The following is a 23,117-nucleotide window of genomic DNA, read 5'->3' as shown; positions in this document are numbered from 1 at the left end:
GTGTGTGTGTGTGTGTGTGTGTGTGTGTGTGTGCGCAAGCGAGTGTGGGGGAAGCGTGCGCGCGCGCCGTGGGGGATCCCTTAGTCGGCTCCGCGGACCCCGCCCGTAGTGCAGCCCAAGTCTATTCCGGGAGCGGATTCCCCTTCTCCGGATGGAGCGGCACTGCGGCTTTCACTGGGGGGAGCGGGAGGTAGAGGTGGGAGAGGGGCGGGGGGAGGGCATTAGAGAAGGGACGGGGACAGGACGGAGAGGGAAGCCCCAGTAAGAAGGGAAGGGGGCGACCGGGGGCGGGGCAAAGGGAAGGGACGCGGGGCTACCGTTATCCCACGCGCGCGTGGTCGCGGCCAGGGGGCGGGGTGCGTAGGGGCAGAGGGGACGTGCGGCCACAGCACGTGGGCAGCCGCCTCCTAGGGCAAGAGGACTTGGGCGCCAGGCAGTGAGAGGGCTGGCAAGGCAGCATCCCGGTCTTGTCTTGGAAAGCTCGAGGAGTGGGGCAGCGTAAAGGCAGGAGGGAGTGGGTGAGGTCACGAGGACTGGTGGAGCCGTTACTGACATTGCCCTGGACTCTGCCTTCAGCCCTCACTTGCCACGGTTATTCCCATTCCACTCACATCTGCTCCCGAGAGAAGGAATCACTCATGCCCGGCCCTCTGGGAGTTTCACATTCCCTGCCGCCCACTCCTCACCCCCTCCCTCTTCTCCTACTGCCACTCCCAGTTCTTCTTCCCCCAAAGGTGGGAACGACCTTGCGGTTGGAGTTTATCTCTGCAAGAAATTCTGCAACCAAATGCGGGTACCTCGTGGTTATCCACGGCTGGTGCTGTACTCGCGCACTCTCTGGTCACTTTAATCTTCTAAGAGCAAAGGACTCAACTGGGTCTGCTGAAAGGAAGCTGCAGTACCAGATGCCCCTTTTTTATCTACATCCATAAACCTAAATAACTTAGTAGTGACCTGGTCCCACAGAAGCCCAAACCAACTAATCTCCAGGGAATAGTCACCACTCGGCTTTTCAGGATTCCTTTTTCCTTTCAGAACTTTCTCAATTAACTCACTAACTCATATCCTGCAGCAATGATCCAGACACTGATATTAGACTAAATTCTGCTCTTACTTACACCAAGAAATCGATATAAAGTAGTTTGCAAATGAATCCAGTGTGCATGCAAAGGCATGGGACTTTTATATTGCAATGATAAGGTTTTCACTCATCTTCTAAGAACCCTGGTAACATTTGATCTATTTCTCTTCTGGCCCTCATTATATTTCCACCTTGTATCATAATTTAGTGATCTTTTTTCACTCACCCAAGAAGACCTTAAAATCATTCAGGTTTCATTCTCACCTTTGTATCCCATGTCAGTCTAGCACTAATACTGTATCTTGCATGTGTGCATATCTATATACATACATACACACATATATACACACACACAAATTGTGTATATGGGGCCTAACCCTCAGGAAGGCCTAAAGGAAGTGCCCTCCCTACTTGGCCGATGCTCTGTGCCCATCTATGTGTACTAGTACTCTGTACATCTTTGGTATGTGACATTCTAAGAGGACTAACTACAGAAAATAACTAAGCTAGGTAGGGATAGTGAAATGCTATTGAGGTAAACTCTCATTTTAATTGTTTATAGGTTATGTGTTTTGTCATCAAGGAACAGATTCGTTGCACAATCAGTCCATCCAGTGTTTTAACGGAGCTCCGGTGAGAGAGAAGGGACAAATCAGGGAAAAGGAGAGGGGAGTGGAAAGGAAAAATTCAAAAATGTTTTATCAAAGATGGTCCAAAGTGAAATTGTTTCCAGGAATGTCCTCTAGTTCTCTCAGTTTATTTTGTATCTTAAAATGGCAATCAGCAATCAAATTTCAAAAACACTATTCCTAATGCCCTAGTAGCTTATTGTTATGGGGAAAATATAGATGTAAATAGTTTTTCATTCTCAGACTTCACCTGTCAAAGTCACATTCCATAAGTCTGTAAATTGCTGCAGTCCTTAAGATAATCATAAGCTGACTCTAGTACTTGGAAGGGAAAGTTTGTGAATTTGTCACAATATTTCCTAAAATATATTTCTTTATGACTTATAAATCTCTATCAGGAATAATATAATATAATTTATTTTTAATAGCAAAGAACAATAGGATTCTGTATAAACAAGGCAGAATGACCGACTCTTTGATAGTGTAGATGAATGATGTTAAGGTGTTACATGTTTCCTCTCCCAGATCATTGTTTCTGAAAAATTAGTAAATAGGACAATAGAAACCTAAATTTCACCAATGGACTGGGTAACAAAAATACAAATTTACACATAAAACTTTTTGATGGCTTTCCAAAGATTAAAAAAAAAAAGCAAATCTTTTTTTTCATTCATTCACTTCAACTAGTGAATCTTCAGTGAGACAAAGAGAATATACTTCTTTGTAACTGATTCCTTAATCACAAAAGTTCAAAGTAGTAGAGCAACAAGAAAGAATTTAATGTTAGGATAGCCAAAGATTTTAGTGCAACAATTGGTAGGAAAATTTGGTTCAAGGAGAACCAAACCATGCCACCTAAGGACTAGTTGAAGGAATTGGAAAGACATAGATGCCTTCAATCTTAGCTCTTCGGCTCACTGCCTAGGTGATTTTTGATAAGTCACTACACCTCGGTTTTCTAATCTCTAAAATGAAGAGTTGGACCAGATGATTTCTAAGGGTCCCTTCTAGCTCGTCATCTATAATCTTAAGATCCTAAGTATTTGAAGGACTGTCATGTAGAAAAGGGATTTAAATTTATTTTGCTTGGCCCCAGAAAGAAGAACTAGGAGGAATGGTGGAAGTTCCCAAAGAGAAAAATTGTTTACTTGATATAAAGAAAAATCTTCCTAACCATCAGAATTGCCCCAAAGTGGAATAGTCTGCTTTGGGACGTAACAAGTCACTGAAGCAAAGCCACAGATTGTCTCCCGCATTAGACTATAAGCTCCTGGAGGGCAGGCTCTGTTTTTCCCTGTCTTTGTATCCTCAGCACTTGGCACAGAACCTGACATGCAGTAAATGCTTTATAAATGTGTGTTGACTTGATTTGATGGTCTCCAAGAATAGGCTGAATGACCACTTTGTAGAAATGAAGGAAGATTCCTGTTCATTTATGGGTTGGGCTAGATTACCTCTGAGATCCCTTCCATCTTGGAGGTTTCAGTGATTCTGTGATCAGATGAAAAATAGCAGGATGTCAGCAGGCTGTTAGTTACAACCAAATAGCTGCTGTGTAAAAGCACCTACCTCAGCCAATTGAAAATAAATGAGAAGAAGAGTGATTCTATCAATCTGAGCAAGGGAAAATGAGCAGGAATCATTTGGTAGGATTATTTTTAAATAAGAAGGAAACCAAAAATAACTGAATGTTTAAAAACTTTCCCTTTCCCCTCAAATAAAACTAAATGCCAAAATTACTTCATTTTTCAAAGGTAGTGTTCAATGCCAGCATGCCCTTCAGTACCTATAAAGGTCCCTTAATTCTCAAGAGTAACAAGGAAACTCTAAAGGATATTGAACTACCATTAGAGGTCATATCAACAAGGATTTGTAAGTGCCTATTTAATAATATTAGGCACTGGAAATATAAAGACAAACATGAAGCAGTCCTTGCTCTCTATCAAATTTACTTCTTTTCTATCAAATTTACTTTTCTATCAAATATACTTCTTAAATATGTCCTAAATGATCCTCTGGAATCAGCTTTGGGGCTGTTTAATTGATGCCCAGAGTTCACAAGGTCAGATATTTCCAGAAAAATAGATAGGGAAGGCTCCTAAGGAGAAAAGCAATGACTTTGTTGTGTGGTCAAACATCTTCAGGATGTGAAGTGCCTTCGGGTTTACCTGAAAGTCGCTCCCAGAGGTGTTCCATAGAGGTGTGTCCGCATTCATTCATCCTAGCCTCCACTAAGTATAAGCCAAAGATCTCTTCATTTTCTTCTAGCGGCTTGGAGTGGAGAAGTTGAGAGTTCAAAGAGGTATTGTGAAGAAAAAGGAAATATGCTTTAAAAACAACTGATTTTATAAAGTGACAAAATGAAGATTCCTGTATTGCACTCTGTGGTTACTCAATATGTCACGTTGACTGAAATTTTCCAGGTTATATGCTAAGACGTTATCCTCCAGAAGTTCAAGGATGTTTCCATTGTCCATCTCTATAAAGGTAAAGGAAATAGATTGTCCTGTGACAATCACAGTGGGGGTCTCTCTGTTAGTCATTGTTGGCAAGATTCTTGCCAGAGTCCTCCTTAATAGGTTGATCCTTCACCTGGAAGATGGTCATCTACCTGATGGCCAGTGTGGTTTCAGAAAGGGCCAAGGAACGTTGATATGGTGTTTGCTGCCCAACAACTCCAGGAGAAATACCAGGAGCAGAACAGAGGTCTGTACACAACTGTTTGTAGCTCTGACCAAGGCCTTTGATATTGTCAGTCATGAGGGCTTATGGAAAATTATGTCAAAATTTGGTTGGTTGGAGTACATCAGCATTGTACATCAATTTTATGATGACATGCTTGCCTGGATTCTGGATATGACAATGCTCTTGTGCTTTCCTAGTTACCAATGGAGTGAAACAAGGCTATGTACTTGCTGCCATGCTTTTTGGCATGATGTTTTCAGCTTTCAATGAGAATGAACACAGCATCAAGGTCAGCTACCACACTGATGGTTAATTTTTCAACTTGAAAAGGCTACAAGCCAAGACCAAAGTGGAGGGAGTGTTAGTGCATGAGTTTCTGTTTGCAGATGATCGTGGGTTCAGTGAAGCCACTGAAGCTGAGATGCAACTGAGATGCTGCTTGTGCTAATTTTGGCGTAACAGTTAACACCAGGAAAAACACAGGTGCTCCATCAGCTACCACCACAGCATCCATATGTGGAACCATTGGTTATAGCAAATGGAGAAGTTTTGAATGCTGTGGATAAGTTCACTTACCTTGGCAGTGTACTTTCCAGGGATGTACACATTGATAATGAGGTTGACACATGCATTGCCAGAGCTAGCTCAGTGTTTGGGGGGCTCCAAAGGAAGGTATAGGAGAGAAGAGGTATTGGACTAACTACCAAACTGAAGGTCTACAGAGTCGCGCTGACCTCATTGTGATATGCCTTTGAAACCTGGACAGTATACCATGCCAGGAAACTGAATCAATTCCATTTGAATTGTCTTAGGAAGATTCTGAAGATCACCTGGTAGGATAAGATACCAGACACTGCAGACCTTTCTCAAACTGAACTGCCAGGCATTCAAACTCTGCTTCAGAGAGTACAACTCTGATGGGCTGGCCATGTTGTTCAGATGCAAAACATATGCTTGCCAAAAAGACTCTTACAGAGAACACACACAGGGCCAGCATTTACCTGGTGGTCAGAAGTGATACAACGACACTCTCAAAGAACTTTGGAATTGTTTGTGTGACATGGGAGCCACTGACCCAAGACCACTCAGCATGGTGTGCCTGCATCAAGGAAGGGGCTGTGCTCTATGAGCAAAGCAGAATTGAAGTAACTCAAAAAAAAATCCCCACATAAGATGTGCAGATTTAGAGAATCCACCCCAAATGTTCACACAGACTATTTGTGCCCTACCTGTGGTAGAACATTCCAAGCTTGTATTGGTCTGATCTGCCACAGTCAGACACACTGAAACTTGACTCTAGCACAGTGATGTCATTTTGGTCCTCTTAGAGAACGAAGGACAACAACCAATATATCACACCAAAATTAAGGTTGTGTTTGTGTAATCCAAAACAATCAAATATCAATCGGTTGAACACCTATTGTATACAAGTCACTCTGAAATTTAAAAAAAAGCACAGCCTATTAAGTGAAAAATAACTGCTTTCTATTTTGCTTTTTATGGCACCAAAATAACTTGATTTTTTTTATCCTTCACATTGGCTAGTTGGTTATCTGATGGATAAACTAAATTGGCCAATTTATCCCAATCAACTGAATCCAATTCAAGTAGCATTATTAAATACCTATTACAGACTACATGCAAATGTGAAACTCTACCTCATTTAAATCCAATTCATGCACAAGTCAAGACATTACTCCATTGGTCCTCTTCAAAAATGAAGGATGAACAACAACAATATAAAGTATTGTGCTAGGGTTGGTGCAAAGTTCACAAATAAGTATGATACAGGGAAGAGTTTTCTAAGGCCCTTAATGAGGCATAAGCAACGTGCTCTGGGAATTCAGAGTAACATTTAAACTGGACCTTGGAAGGTGGATGTGATTTCTAAAACCAGAAATGTAGGAGGTAAGTAGGGACTGAGGTAGGTTGGGGCTATGTAATAGAAGATTTTGAATTGTGCTAAAGAGATTTTAAGAAGGGGAACTAGATGATCAGAAAGAAAGCTTGACTAGACAGCAAGGATTAGGATTGGAGTAAGGAAAGATGGAGGCAGTGAGATCTATGTGATTATTTCTTGTAATAGTCCAGATGAAAGGTAGTGAAAGCCTTAATTCAAGGGATAAAAAGGAAGGCATAGCTATTAGAAACACTGTGAAGGATTTGATAACTAGATGCTGGGGGTAAATGAAGGGAAGGAAATTTAAAGGAAGATGTGTGATGCAAATGAAACCCAGGTAGTCTATGCTGTTCAAATTTTTATACTATCTATAGGCTAATGAGGTTAAGGACTTATTTGATCCTTATATGCACTGATAAGCTTTTCATCAGCAAAAGCTTGTCTATGCTACAGACTGTAGTACTCCACCCTGCCTCCCACTCCCACCATACCTACTCATCCCTAACCCCTACTTAACCAAAAATCCTCCAGTGGCTAAAATAGTTACAGCTCTACATTGACCCTTTTCCTAATATTCACCTGACGCTGTGGATAGATTTCTGGACCTGGAGGCAGAAACACTCATCTTCCTGAATTCAGATCTGGCCTTCCCACTAGCAGTATGACCCTGGGCAAGTCACTTAACACTATTTGCCTCAGTTTGCCTCATCTGTAAAATGATCTGGAAAAGGAAATGGCAAAGCACTCCATTATCTTTGCTGAGAGAACCCTAAATGGGGCACAAAGAGTCAGACAGGACCGAGCAATTGTCTGTTCTCTGCATTATTTATTTTACCCCCACTTACTTTAATCCTGCATTTCTTTCAGTCTTCCTGTCCTGTCCAAAACTTTGCTCAAGTTCTAACCCAAGGATGAAAATACCATCAAATTATTAAGTCTATATACCTGCAGTACTTGTTGCAATGGAGTCTTTGTCCCTCTGTCCTCACCAACAAGAACAAAAATGCAGGCTTCCAATGGCATATGGTATTTTAAATAAGTCAGAATTGTGATAGTTTGTATTCCACTGAAATACAATTACAGAGGAAGGCACAGGTACAGTCAAAGCAGCATTTACTTTTGAAGGAGCTACTAATTTTAGACTCACAAAAGTTGCTTTTTGCTAACTTCCCACCCAATTTGTTATTTCTTGAAAATAAAATGTGCATCAGACATGCTTAAGGAGAGTTTTTTTAAGGTTTTCCTCTATACAATGTAGCAATATATTTCTATTTTAAATAGGTTGAATATAACTTAAAATTTTGAATGTCCCTTTAGATTTTTTAAAGCAGGATTCTCCCTTTGTAAAGGGCAGCACATCTATGTTAGTGACCTAAAAATATTAAAGGAAAAATCTTCTTTCCCTCTTTCCCAGCTCCTCCCTACACAAACACTGCTTACTTCTGAGGAATCTCTGGAAACAATGAAGAGAAAATAAAACCATTGTTCTAAAATATGCTGATCACCTTGAAAGACAGGCAAGCCCCAAATTTATATACTTTTATATGTAAAAGGCTAAGTAATGTCATAATGGATATAGAGCTGACCTTAAAGACAGAAAGACCTGAGTTCAAGTCCTACCTCTGCTTCTTGCTATGTGGCCACAGGCAAGTGACTTAAACTCTCAAAGCTCTAGGCAATTCTCTAAGCCTGTATATTGCAGAGAAAATGCCTACCAACATTGAAAGAGGGAGTTTCCACTGAATTCTCTTTACCAATAAACTGTCAAGTCCAGTCCTAAATCCTTACCTATAAAGAAATTATGTAGATTTAGGAATATGCCTGTTATATATAAATATGTAAAGCAATTTGAGACCCTTTAGAAGAAAGATGAGATGTGTATGCACACACACACACACACACACACACACACTTTGGAGCAAAAGTTACAGAAAAAGGATTAAATCAACTAAGTACACAGGAAGTTGTAAACCTAATTGAAAATTTGTATATAATAAATCTTCAGAATTTGATGGCATCCACCCAAGAGTTTAAAAAGAACTCAAGAGTGAAATTGTAGAACTGTGTGTCAAAATGTGATAGTCCATCATTATAAATATCCATTCTGCTGTAAGACTCAATGAATGCCTGTCACCAGTCCTTAAAAAGAGTGCCAGAGGAAACCCTCGGAACTACTAACTGGCAAGACTCAGCACAAGAAAGTTTGTAGCATCTAAAGTAAGTGGTAGGATAATCAAACATGTATTGAAGAAAACTCATTTCATTCTTTGTACTTGTACACACAGTGTCTGCCACATAGCAAGTAGGCACCTAATAAATACTTATTGATGTCTATATCAGGAAAATATGAAGCACCAGTCTACAAGGATTTTTTGAGGAAGTAATTAAGCATGTGGACTAGCTAGAAATAAATGGCCTTCATAAGTCTTTAATAAAATTTCACCAAAAAAAAGCTATTTTAAAAAAATACACCAGCAAGGTACCCTGGATTGGGGGCAACATTATACCATCAACAGAGATCTGACTTTGATCAAGAAGCAAAGGGTAATGGTAAATAGATAAATAGAAAAAAATAGGAAAAGATAAAAATGTAGGTGTATAAATACTAAGGCTATCTTTATTTAACATGCTTATAAATGATCTGAAAGACAAGAGTATGTAGTGAAATCTCAAATTTTGTACCTGACACTGTGACTATTAAACTCTTAGAGATAGATAGTTTCTCAGTAATTTTATAATGCTATTCATAAGGCCAGCACATTTATTAATAAGAGGATGGTCATTTGGCCATCTCTCTCAGACCAAAGACCCCAAATAACAGTGAGCTCACAGATTATATGCCCTTCTAAGAGTAGGTGTTTCTGGGGGCGTGCCAATCAATTCTGGTTAACACAGTGGGAGATGAGCTGTATTAAAATGAGGGTCTTGGGCTATGTGACTTTGGTCACCCAAATCTTGGTCAAAGAGGCATCAATTTCCATATCACCTGTCTTGAAAGGGAGAATCAACATTTTCCCAGACCTGTCTGAGCAAACACAATGAACAGGAATTCACCCATTAGCCAAACTTAGAATTTCTTTTACTGCCTGATTAGGTCTTGGCCTGGATAAATCTCATTTCCCACACTTGTTGGTTTCTGGATGAGGAAGTAGAAAAGGGGGAAAACGGTCCTGATTCAATAATTAGTTATTAAATATGAGAGAATAATTAAATTCTCACACATTGTGTGAGAAAGTGTGTCTTCATTCTGTCCCTCATTCTCCAAACTGCATACTTGTGTAGTGTGCCTCCTTGCCTCCGAGGATTATGGCCTCCAGTCTATCTAACACTGAGAACCTTGGCATGAATCATGTAAGGAGCCCTGCCTTTGGCTTGGTGTTAAGGTTCATTCTTATGGTGGTGTCCTGGTCCTGTTGACCACACTCCATACCTAGATTTCTTACCTCTTTATTTTCCCATTTAGGGCCCTGAGTTCCTAATCTTTTATTATCCAGGCACCTGCCTATGTCCCTGAGCCTCTGTTATCTAGGTTTCTAGCATGAATTCTTGATATCGGCTACCAGGATCCCCATCTTTGAACTGCCCTTTTCCTGGTTTTGATGTCTACCCGGGCTGGCTGTCTTGTTGCCACCAAAGTCCAACCAATATAACATACCTCAAAAGTCCTTGTGGGCATCGCTGCATCAAAGCACTGTAAAATAATTGATAGACATTTAATGACTCTAGGTCACCAGAAAAGTTAGATTGTATTCAGTGTTGAGAATTTTTAGTGTAAATGCATTTTATTTCGGGGCAGCTAGGTGGCACAGTGGATAGAGCACAGGCTCTGAAGTCAGAAGTACCTGAGTTCAAATTCAGCCTCAGACCAAACACTTGACACTAGCTGTGTGGCCCTGGGCAAGTCACTTAATCCCAATTGCCTAACAAAAAAAACAAAAGAAGAAGAAAGAAATGTTTATATCCAAATAGTTTTTTAAAAAATATTTTTGTACTGAAAGGAGTATACTTCAGGTACAGAGACTCTCACTTCCATGGAATATCTCATTCAGCAAGGATGCATATAAATAATGTGTTTACTACTTTACTCAATAGATAACAAACTTACGGCACTCATTACTCCAAGAAGCAGTGTGCACTGAAAATGTAATTAAGTTTAAAAAGTCTTTAGATAAATTCTTGGCTATATATCTGTAATGCTTTATCACAGCTAGCTGGCGCTTAACAGAGGAAGCTAGGATTTGGGTAGCATAAGAGAAAGCCATAGCTTCTCTCTCCCTCTGCTATTGACCATCTACCTGCCTGACAATACAATGCTTAAAATCCTCAACCTTAGAGTCAGTGCTTTGAATTAAGGGCATTATCTCCCTAAATACTTCATTTAAAAATGCATATATGTTGGTAGGTGAAACATTGTCACATAACAGATAACAAGGCACTAAGAGAATGGAACGCAGGACAATTAAGTTTTGATTAAAGACTTAAGTATAGGGCAAAAGGCCGGGGCGGGGGGGATGGTGGGGGTTGGAGGTGTTGAGACTCTTCAGTGTCAAGCACAACAACCCTGGAAGAAATATAAGGAATTAGATGTTAGAACTGGGTATGAGTGCTCTAAAGCAGGAAGCCAGGCACTGAGAAAGAAGGTATCAGGGAGAAGCTAAACACTACTGAATTGTGCCTATAGGCAGCCCTAAATATTAGGGAAAATTAGAGATTTTTGGAATAAACTCCTTATCTTTAGAACTGATATAATTCAAGATAACTACTTGTACTTTTCCATAACATACTAGTTGGTGTCACTCTCAGAGACAGGTCATCTATTTGACTTGATGGACAATTGATCTGACACATCATGGCAAGTCTTAGGTTCTTAATGGAAAAACAAATTAGAAGATACAATGAATAACACAAATTAAAAAAAAAAGATTAAGTAATAAAGAAATGATACATTTGAATGTAAGTTAAAAATTAAACTATAGGGTAAGTAATAGAAAAACCACATAGGGAAATGGCCAAAGTGGTAAACAAGTTATAAAAAGTGCTGTTAGAAAGAAGAAAAAATACAAAACCAAAGGAATTGATGAGAAGGTAATTCTGATGAAAAAGGACTGGCACACAAGATAAAAAGTTAAATATTCTTTTTTTTCATTCAAAAGAAATGGAAATAATGAGAGAAACAGTGTCCCCAAACTAATTGGACACCATCTGAAATATAATGACGTGAACTTAAAATTAAAAGGCAATTAAATTAAAAATGATAAAAGGTATGTAAAGGTAGCCCATATGAACTGATCATAGCCTCTTTCTTTGAGCCTGTCTTTCATCATGTTCAATGTTTTGTGAATATGCTTCCCACTGATTTCAAGGGAAAACTGGGCTCTTTGGATTAATTTTGTAGAAGGAAGGAATTACACATAAACAAATAAACAAAAATAACCCTCATAGTTTAAATTGTGTATTCTCCTAGAAAACAGAGACTTTTGTCCTTCTAACACATGTTCTGTTCCATACTAGAGAACATTGAAAGCTTTCAGATCATGGTAATGATGATGTTTATCTAATTCTAGGGACAACATGGTAATGGCAGTTCTTTAAAAAAAAAAAAGACAACACTACAACAACATGGAAAAGTCATCTAACAAGAGAGGTTTCAAAAATTCACAATGCAACTCAACTCCATTCCATTTGGCATTTATTAAATTCTCACTGATGGTAGGTGCTGAAAATAGAAAGATGAAAGAGAAGAGAGCATGTTCAGAAATTACACAATTTTAAATAAAAAGAGGAATAGAGAGGCATGAGAGATTCAAAGAAGTAGGCTTTACTTCTGCCTGGGATAGAGGAGAAGCTACGTGGAGGGGATAGGACCTGACTATGTGGAGAGGATAGGACCTGAGGTAGTCAATGAACAAGGAGAAGAGGTTTCAAATGGAGGAGGTGAGTGAGTGGAAAGGAGTATGTTTCAGTCATGGAGAACAGTATACCTATGTGCATTGAGATGGAAAACAAAAGAATGGGCAAAATTCTGGACTATATCATTAAACATATTGGGAAACATGGCATACTGTTTAGCCAAAGTACACAGTGTGCATGAAAAGAAATATCATGAAATAAGGATGGAATGGTTGATTAAAGTGTGTGCTGGGATTCAAAAGCCAGAGAAAGGAGTTAATATTTTATTTGGTCGACAGAAAGCAGCCACTAAAGGTTTTGTTGTTATTGTTGTTGTTGTTGTTGTTTTTAACTGTGAGAATGACGTGTGTATGAGGAACCTTACTTTCATAGAAATGTGAAAGAAGAATTGGAGAAGAGAAGAATGAAAGTAAGAAGATTAATTTGGAGGCTATTATAATAGTCCAAAAGAGTAGGGTTAAAGTAGCATACTACCCTGGAAAATTGGGGGCAGCTACAAGAAACATTGCTAAGGTAAAATTCAACCTACCAATTAATTGGACATTGGAGATGCAGGAGAGGGAAAAGTCATAAATGACTCAGAGCTTTGAAGTCTGAGAGACTAGGAAAATGATAGTGCCATCAACAGAAATAAGAAAATTAGCATGATGAGGAAGATGTTTTTTGGTAGGACGGGAGATGACAAATTCAGTTTTAGATGATCAGATGATTTAGTTTAAGATGTCAAAGCAACATTCAAATAGAAATTTCCAGCAGGCAGTTTGGAATGTGAGCCTAGATCTCAGGAAAATGGTCAAGGCTAAAGATATAGATTTGGGACTCACCCACACATAGGTGACAATTAAAGGCAAAGAAATAGATGTATTTTCCAAGAGGGTATGTAAAAAATGGAGAAAAGAGGATCAACAATGAGAGCTTAGGAGAATTCCATGCTGAAAAGATGAAAGCAACACAAGAAACAAAGAGATAACCTAAAAAGACTTTTCTGAACAATAGGAAGAGAACCAAGAGAGAGCACTGTCATGAAAACTAAGTAAGGTAGGAGAACTATCTTAACGGGTCCCATCTCATGCAGTTAGCCTAATTTTTCCTTAAAAAATATTGAAACTATCCTCAGATTTAATTGGTTCAGAGTACTAAGATTTCCTGGTTACAGAGGTGTAAAAAGCCATGGGGAACTCTAGACAGCCCTTCATATTTGACTCATGACCACCATGGGCAACAAAGAGGTAAAGGAACCATGGCCAACTAAATCAACATAGTTTCCTCACTGTATATTCTTATTGAATATCCTTCCCCTGCTACTGCTAAATCAGTTTCTTTTTGTTGCCTTTTAGACCTTCTACAAGTATGTCATTTCATTCTAATATTGAATCTAAACTATCAGGGGACCAATTTGACTACCACACCAAAGGAGAAAAACAAATGAAGAAGGTGGTTGATAGTGTAAAATAACTAAAGCATCAAGGGTGAAATAAAGGCATTTTAGGCGTCATGACTAGAGTTTTCAGTCTGCTCAATCCTAGCATTTGTTTTGGGTCTGTTTCTGTGTTCTTTCAAGGTAAAATAATAGGAACAAAAACAGATTTCATGTTTGATTAGTAGTGAAGAAGAGGAGACATCAAGGTTATACTACCCTCGATAGTCAAACAGTTGCCAAGTCTTATCTACTATACCATCAGAAGATCTATAGAACCTGTCCCCTTCTCTCCACTCAAATAGCAACAACCCTGGCTCAAGCCCTCATTTCTTACTTAGACTATGATGATAGCTTCCTAATTGGTGTCCCTACTTTTATTCTATCCCCTCTCCAATTCATCCAACATAGCTACTAAATTGCTATTGGTGAGGTGTAAATCTGGCCATGTAACTCTCTTCAATGTCTCCATGTAGCCTCTCCATTACAAAAATCTTCAGTGACTTCCCATTGCCTCTGGGACAAATTACAAATTCCTCAGCCTGATTCTTAATGCTTAACTACTTTTCAAGTCTCTTTCATACTACTCCTTTTCACAGACTTGTAGCCATACTGGAATTATTAGCTCTTCTACAAATTTAGCACATTCTTTCCAAGCATTTGAACAGATTATCCCCTATTTCTGGAATGTGCTCCTTTCTCCTACCTGCCTGTGCAAATCCTTGAGGAGAATATGGGAAAGGGTAGCAGGAATAAGGAGAGGGTGCTAGAACAGCCATATTTGGGAATGATAGGAATTATAAGCACAGGAGGGAATTATGAGATCATCAAATTTAGAGTTAGTTGTCATTTCACCAAACCCCTTTATTTTGCAGTTGAGAAAACTGAGGCCCAGAGTGGTTAATTACCCATGTCTCACAGCAAGTAAGTGGCAGATCTGGAATTGGGACTTAGGTCCTTCTGTCTCCAAATCTAGTTAGTGTTCATTCCTTTGTACTAGGCTGCAAAAAAAAAAAAAAAAAACTTGTCAGCCATAGCGCATATGTTGAATTCATTTAAACTAAATCACGTTGAATTGACAAGGAAAGTCTAGAGTAAACAGAACATGGTACAGTAAATCGGTCTCTAGATTCTTGGTGACTTTCAATTATTTTTGTCTTGAGCTTTGGCAATGGACAGGAGTCAAAGCCAGCCACAAGTCTTTGTGAATGGAACTATAAAGTATACATCTATTACAAATAAAATTTTGAAATATTACTATTCCTTGACAAAGAAATATTAACAATACACTAAGTAGATTATCTAAATAAGAGATTACCAGTTATATTATTCTCTCATTACCCACATTTTAATATACAAACATTTCTAGATTGTTAATTTTATATCTGTGTCCCTTTTCCTCACTTAGTCCTATCATCAGTTCCTTTACCTTGCTAGTATCTTCACATCCTCACTCTTTTCATTGTGTCTAATAAATAACTGACACCCCTTCAGAATATATCCTTAGCTTTTCTTCTTTATTTCAGTGCATAAAGGAAGAAGGCTAGTCTTCACTGCATCAGAACTGGGGAGATTCTGATTTTTAAACAGTGGAGAGAAAATGAGCCATTTTATGGAATGCTTCAGGTGTTAGCATTGCTGTGACTGCATTTCTACCTTTGTATAGCTCCAGACCCATCTGCATCCCTCTAGAGTTTAAGACTAAGATTGGGAAAGTCCTAGAAGCCTTAGAACCTCTTTTTTGAGGTCTCTCCTGAAAGACTGCCAAGCAGAGCACCCCAAAGGTAAAGTTAAAGGTTGATTCTAAATTCCTCTCTTTAAAAAAAAAAAAAAAAGGCTTATTGCCTGGTCTTTCCCACAGGCATCTTTTCACACAAATACCCCCTCCCTTTTTTTTCTTTTCTTTTTTTTTTTTTTGCCTTTAGTCTAATGATAACGAGTCTTCAGTAACACAGTTTCAATTCTAATTTGAGCAGGAGGTCAAGGCTAGAGGACTAGGATTTGCAGTTAGGAAGATCCAGGTTCCTGCCTCTTAAATTTACTAATCTACATGACATTGGATAAATCACTTAGCCTTTATGTGCCTAACACCATTCTCTAGGATTTATCTTCTATGTACTGGTTGTTCTCCATGCTGACAGAAATCACTCATTCTTTAGATATTTCACTGGAATCCCAGGTAAAAAGTAAATCATTTATAGCAAATCAAAAATAAGCAACTGTAAGAAGAATTAATTAGTGACATAATTTTGCAATAAAAACAGTTTTGAAAAGGAAGTAGAAGACACCAAAAATTAACCCAAATGCACAACTCAAAATATATTACACTGCATGAGCCTACCTAGGAAGGGAGAGACATAGAAAGAACCCCAAAGTCTCTCTTATTGGGTTATATTCCTAATTCTTTCTCATAAAAGTCTAGCGTTTGATCGTTGCTTCAGAAACACAGCCACTTACCCAAAAGACCTTCATTGAAGTAGCTATGTTGCTCATAATTGTACATTTCCCTTCATTTCAATTTTCTTTATCACTTTCGTTTAATTGCATTTTTAATGTCATTTCATCGGGAGTTTTGCCTCAGCTGTGACTGCAGGATCGAGTTCATAATGCACAGTTAATCTGTGGCATTTATTGAAATAATTGCTTGAGATTTTCAAAGGATTAGATTTTTATGAGTAAGAGTTGCCCCTCACTTTGCATCAGCTAGGATAAAATTACAAGAGCTTTCAAGCAATTTCCCTCTAAATAATAAATTAATAATTCTCTAAACCCCCAAAAAAGAAATCTGTATCCATTAAGGTAGGCCAAACAGCCTGATTTTTCTTAGACATTTTCCCAGGAAAAATACACACTACTGACGGAATAGTCCTTGTGGGAAGATGAAGTAGATGGCAGGATGTGAGGCAGCTGCTAATCCCAGTTCTCTATGTAGCTATATAGATACAAATTTTTAACATCTGGATTACATTTCGGTCTCTGGTGAATTTGGTTAACATGAATCAGAGCCCAATATGAATTGCCAAAACTAAATTCCTTAATCTACAAAACTGATGACCAGACCCTGTATGTGGGATGATGCCCCCTAAAGGAAGATGCCCTGTGATGATACCAAGATCACTTGAGGATATTCTCAAAATCAAATAATCTCTAAATGAACATTTGCCCCAGTGATCTGTTTGGTGACAATATTTCAAAACCTTGGGAGTGAGACTTTGGAGGTTAATATACTCACCTTCTATCCTCCTCTCCCTATTACTAAACAAATGACAGATCTTTTTTTTTTAATTAACAAGCATATATATTCTCTCCCTCCTACTTCCTCTCCCCAGATAAGCAGAAAAAGAAGGAAGGAAAGAACAAGACATAGTACATGATTGTGATGGAATACTACTGTGTTATAAGAAATGGTGAGCTCAATGATCTTAGAAAAACATGGGTAGACTTGTACAAAACAATGAAGAGCAAAATGAGCAGAACCAAGAGAATGTTATATACAGTAACAGCAGTATTGTTTTAAGAATGACTTTGAGTGACTAAGGCATTTTGACTATTATAAAAACACAAATTAATAACAAAGGACATAGGAAGAAAGATGTTAACCTGCATCCAGAGAAAGAACTGACAGAAGTATTTATAGAATCATTTTACATATACACACATATTTACATACATACATACATACATACATACATACATACATACATACATACATATTTGCATCTAACGGTAACCAGCTCTAGGGCAGGGGGGAGGAGAGGGAGAGAAGAAAAAAAGGAAAAAATTTACATGACAACTTTATTATATATTTAAAAGGAATAGCAAATTGTTTGCAATAGATTTGAAATTTCAGGTACTATCACCTTTTTTCCTATTTTACTATGTTATGGCAGTGCTTCTTTTATTTCTCAAGTTCAGAATGGAAGATGAATTTTTTTAAAAAGGAAGGAAGGAAGGAAAGAAAATGGGAAGGATAGAAGGAAAGGGGAGAGAAAAGGAGGGAGGGAGAATCCGTATAACAAATATGCAGAATCAAGCCAAGCAAATTCCCTCATTAATCATGTCCAAAAGTATATGTTTAGTTATTCATTTTGAGTCCATCACCTTTCTATTAAGAGATGAGTTGTTTCATCCTTTATTCTCTGGAATTATCATTTGTCATTATATTGATCAGGCTGCTAAAGCCTTTCAAAATTTTTTTTTTTATAATGTTGTTATTGTTTAAATTGTTCTCCTGATTCTGATGACTTCACCTTGTGTCAGTTCATACAGGTCTTCTTCTAAGACTATTCATTTTATCATTTCTTTCAATGCAATAATATTCTATTACATTATTATACCAGAATCTGTTTAGCCATTCCCCAGTAGGTGGGCACTTACTTAGTTTCTAATGTTTCGCTGTTATTAAAAGAATTGCTATAAATATTTTTGTATGCATGAGTCCTTTTCCTCTTTTTTGAGCTCTTTGCTGTATAGGCCTAGTAGTGATGTTGCTGGGTCAAAGAGTATTCACAGTTTTAGTGACTTTGGGGGAACAGTTCCAAGTCACCTTTCCAGAATGGCCTGACCAACTCACAGCTCTGCCAACAGTGCACTAATGTGATTTGTTTCCTTACCATCCATCCAACATTTGCCATTTTTTTCATTTGTTATCTTTGCCAATTAACGAAATCTCTTTGAAAGAAGGACTATCTATAGAACACACAGGATTGAATGTATGTTGATTAGTTCATGAACATTTTAACTTAATACAGATATGAAAATGTATCAAAGTAGTTTCTGTGGCTGGACAATTTTGGTTTTTAGTCTCATTCTACTGTGGAAAAGCAGATTATCAAAAAATTCAGAAAAAAACCAAATATGGGTAGAATCTAATGGCTAAAATTCCATCAGGGGAAGGTGACTAAAGATAGTGATTTGATGTGAGAATTCTTAACTGGCATTTCTTAGGATAAGTGTGTATGTGTGTGTATCCTTAAAATATATATGTAAAATATTTTTAAAATCTATTATAGATATACACACATATATATTTCTAAATCCTGAGGAAAATCAGTCAACAAATCACAAAAAAAAATTATAATTCTCCTGCAAGATTTAAAGATTATCAACAAACACAAAGATGTTACTACTTTGAAGGAATTCACTGACATCAAGTTCAAAGCAAGAGCAGGAAATGCTGGCATGTGGAATAGAGAGTGAAGGTCAATATTTTCGAGAAATGGGACAGGAACCCACAGGAAAGAAGTGATCACAGCTAAGCAGTCAGTCTTGATTGTAACAGTTGCTGTAACTGTGTGTTCATGGCCCTGTCTGCTGTTAATGCTGTTATTTTTACAAATTAAAAAAAAATATGTTTTTATGCATAGTATACTCATATATATATATGTATATATATATATGAGTAATATTCCAAGAAATATCAAGTCTTGGAAGCAAAATAAGTCTATTGGCAGTTTATACATGCGATTCTGTATTACATGTTTACTAGTGCTGTCAACCTTGCTGGGAGATCTGAATGTGACATTATTTCAGTATTACACAATAATGCTTACTGGACTTTTCTGGTGTTAGGATAGTCACTATAGACTATAGTTCTTCATAAATATTACTAAACATATATTTCTTTTTTATTAAAATTTTAGAAACAATAATAATGAATAAAGACTATGTAGAATGTTGGAAATATTTTCAGAAAGATAAAGGAAATCAGCTCATCACCAGATATGTTTTAAATCATTATCACAATATATTGGCTCATAATAATACTAAGCCATGCATTTATTATTATATCATATTTTTATAGAAAACCTCTGAAACTTTTAGTGTAGCCCAATCTCAGAAAAATGATTCACTATTTATTATTATAGTCACTCATTATTTTAAAACACATAAGTAAAATGTTTTTTAAAAATACAAAGTAACTTATGATTTCAGAAATTTTCAAGAATAAAAGCTAACAATAATAATACCTAACAATTACATATAGCATTTACTATGTGCCAGACACTGTGTTAAGTGTTTTATAATTTTATCATTTGATGCTCACAACAATCCTGCCAGATACGTGTAGTTAATTATCACCGTTTTACAGATGACAGGTTAAATTACTTGCCCAGGGTCACATAGTGTCTTGAGCCACATATGAACTCAGATCTTCCGATTCCGGCCCAGCATTCCATCCATTGTGCCTCCTAGATGCCTCTAGGAGTTCCTAGGAATTCCAATTTCTCATTCTAGAAACCTAAAGATTGATGGCTTAGAAAATTTGGAAACAGTGGCCAGAGGTATAAGGATCTCTCAAAAATGAAATTGTAACAGCACAGATGAGTAATTCTAGTGGGGAAGATAAAGGAGAATTGTCTAGAGACTGATGTGGATACCACATACACATATCCATATATACTCTGTCTATACCACATATATGGAGTTCCTAACAAGGCAACAAGTAACTAGCATTTTTCTATATTGGTTAATGAATTCTGCTTGTATCCACATCAGTCTTTTTAGACAATTCTCCTTTTTCTTTCTCACTAGACTCACTTACCTAGGCTGTTACAATTTCATTCTTGAGAGATCCCCATCTCTGGCTACTGTTTCCAAATTCTCAACAGATATTAATCTTTGGGATTCCTAAACGAGAAATTAGAGGGATTCTGGAATGAGAAATTAGAATACCTAGGACTTCTTGAGAATTTCTGAAATAATATATTCTGTATTTTTCAAAACATTTTATTTGTATATGTATGTGTGTATACATATGTAAATAATGTATATCTTGATGTGCATAATTTTTTACATGTCTCTTCCACTGGAATGTGAGCACTTTGTGGAAAAGCACTGTGTTTTGCCTTCTTTGTATCCCTAAAACTTAATACTATGCCTAGCACATAGTAAATACTTGATAAATGTTTTTTGACTCACTGGTTGACTAAATAATACAATAAAAAAACTACTTTAAACAAATTGTTAGCTCAGAAAATGAAAAACAGATAAAACTAGAGATATTTACTGTTGCCATTTCTGAGGGAAATTTTGGACTAAGTGAAATATTGGTGAACTATTCATGATATGATCAATGATTGCTTTGTTGGGTAACATTTTATGTTACTCCAAAAATGTAGAGTAATTAAAATTAAATTTCTTATTATTCAATACAAGTGAACCTCATCTAACCTGATCCCACTAGAAGTGAAACTTCACCCCCCATATAACCTTATATTTTTATTTATTTCATGTATTTTTTATAAATGTTGTTTCCCATATTATAAACACAATAAGGAAGCCAAAAGAACCCAAAATACATTTGAGGTAGCAAGCATTTGACCTCTTTCCCAAGTGTAGAGATATGGTAGCTGAGGCAGCACCAGTATAGAACACAAGTTTATTTGCAAATTATTAAAGGGCAGGATGATGAGCAGTAACTTCATAATAAAAAAAAAATAACAAAAAAAAAACAGTGAATAGAAAGCCAGCCCACAGAGAACTTAAAATGAGATGAAGCTAAGCCAAGATCATTTTGAGAGAATTTGTCAATGATACTAACATCAACACTATTTATGACTAAAAAAAGGAATTGGGCAGAATTAGGCAGTAACAAGGAAAACCAGATGGAGAGCCCATGTGCTGTATTTGTATTGTTATTTGTGAAATATTAATATAACTATAGGAAGCTCTAGCATGTTGAATAGATACCCCATGGAGGGTTTCTGGAAAGGTATGGACAAGAATTCTTATCAGATCAGAAGTTTTAGATGGTTTGTGATCTGTACATATGGAGGGACTACCATCATCAGTGAAGTCACAGGTCCATCAAAATACTAATGCATATTGTAAATAGAAAAGCATATATGAATTACTGTGTTAAGGATCCATTGAAAGAATTCATAATTTCTTGAGCTACTAATTTCAGAAATTTACTGGTTTTAGATTCGTTTTCCCAGTATTCACAGGTAAGAAATGTAAAACTTTTGGGAGAAATGACATCCAATGTTTTATTGAATGAGTCATGAACTCCATGTCTGAATAATTCCATTTCTAGAAATAATGACATTTTACTGTAAAATTAATAAAGTTGGCTTCCTTTGCCTGCTGCTCAGTGCTTATCATTACACATTTGTTGACCTGGGCTCCTTATAAACGATGCTGAAAAATCCAAAATAGGAACAAAGTGGGTTTCCTTCCTTCTGCATGCCCCATATGTCTCACTAATGGCACTTTGTGATGTACCAGTAGAGAAAAGGGCCCAATGGAGGTTCCCTATTAATTAATAATAAGCACATTTAATTTTGATTGCTTTACATGCTTGGAGTAACATAAAATGTGTTCCCCAATAAGCAAATCATTGGCTAAATCTTCAGTTTCAGACAGTTGACCAATAATATGATACAATAACATTTGAACAGGTGGTTAATTGTTTTTATGATGATACAAAACGTGTTCATTCAAATAATAAAACTGGTCTCTAAATAGAAAATTCATTCTGTACATTCATCCTGTAGTAGAGTTTTTTGTTGCATGTATTCCATCCTATAGTTGAATGTTTGTATGTCATAAAAGCTTTCTACCGTTGCCAAATGTTCAGCTTCCCCTACACACACACACACTCTCACCCCTATGGTAAATCTCCCCTTCTTGTGTTATACACAAATACAACAGTAATGTGGGGATGGGGAGGACAAAGAGAAAGGGAAAGGGGAAACAGAAGGAAAGAAGAAAGGAATGGAGACAAACAAAAAGCAAAACCAGTAAAAGTGCAAAAGTTCTCACATTGTCATCCACCCCCCAAGAAGATAAAAATAAAAACCCTCCCAGTCGATTCCAGTCCTTTACAAGGGTAATTACCCACTACCTACTGATCCAGTCCTGAGCACAGCGAGAAAGAAGCCTCAGTCATTCATGAGAGGTGGAAGGGAAACTTTTTTAATATCCTTCAGTGTTTGCCTGGCTTCTCAGCAGCCACTGTAGCCAATCATAAGATCATAGATCTAGAGGCAGAGATCAGAGGCCAACTAGCCCTATGCCTTCCTTTGACACAGAGGGAAACTGAGGCCCAGGAAAGCTTAGTGACTTGCCTACATTCCCACAGATGATATTTTAAGATAGACTTGAACCTGCGTCCTCTGATCTCAGAGGCAGCACTCTTCTCTGTGTCAGGTGCTCCCCATGATTGGCTCCACACTTGAACTGCTCAGCCTTCTGGCCTCTGTATCTCACATCAGTTTTCCCCCACTTTTACTAGATGCACTGGCATCAGGATACAATAGCTGTCAATGTTGAAACATATCTTCCTGTCATTAAACCTCTGTAGGGGCAAATGCAGCTCAGGTGGAAAAGTTCCTGCTCCAGAGCTAGTTCTCTTCCCCCTTACTTTCCCAGCTCTTTTTCTTCTCCCCTATCCCTTCCTTTCTATCTTCATTCTTCTCATTTGGTCACCTCCATCTCATCTTCCTTGGGAACAACATCACCTGCCGAAGCTCATATGGATTTCTGAGCATT

The sequence above is a fragment of the Vombatus ursinus genome, unplaced genomic scaffold (assembly GCF_900497805.2).
Source record: "Vombatus ursinus unplaced genomic scaffold, bare-nosed wombat genome assembly UNPS02014791.1, whole genome shotgun sequence".
Taxonomy (NCBI): domain Eukaryota; kingdom Metazoa; phylum Chordata; class Mammalia; order Diprotodontia; family Vombatidae; genus Vombatus; species Vombatus ursinus.
The sequence above is the reverse complement of the archived record's forward strand: the minus strand, read 5'-3'. Positions refer to the sequence as shown.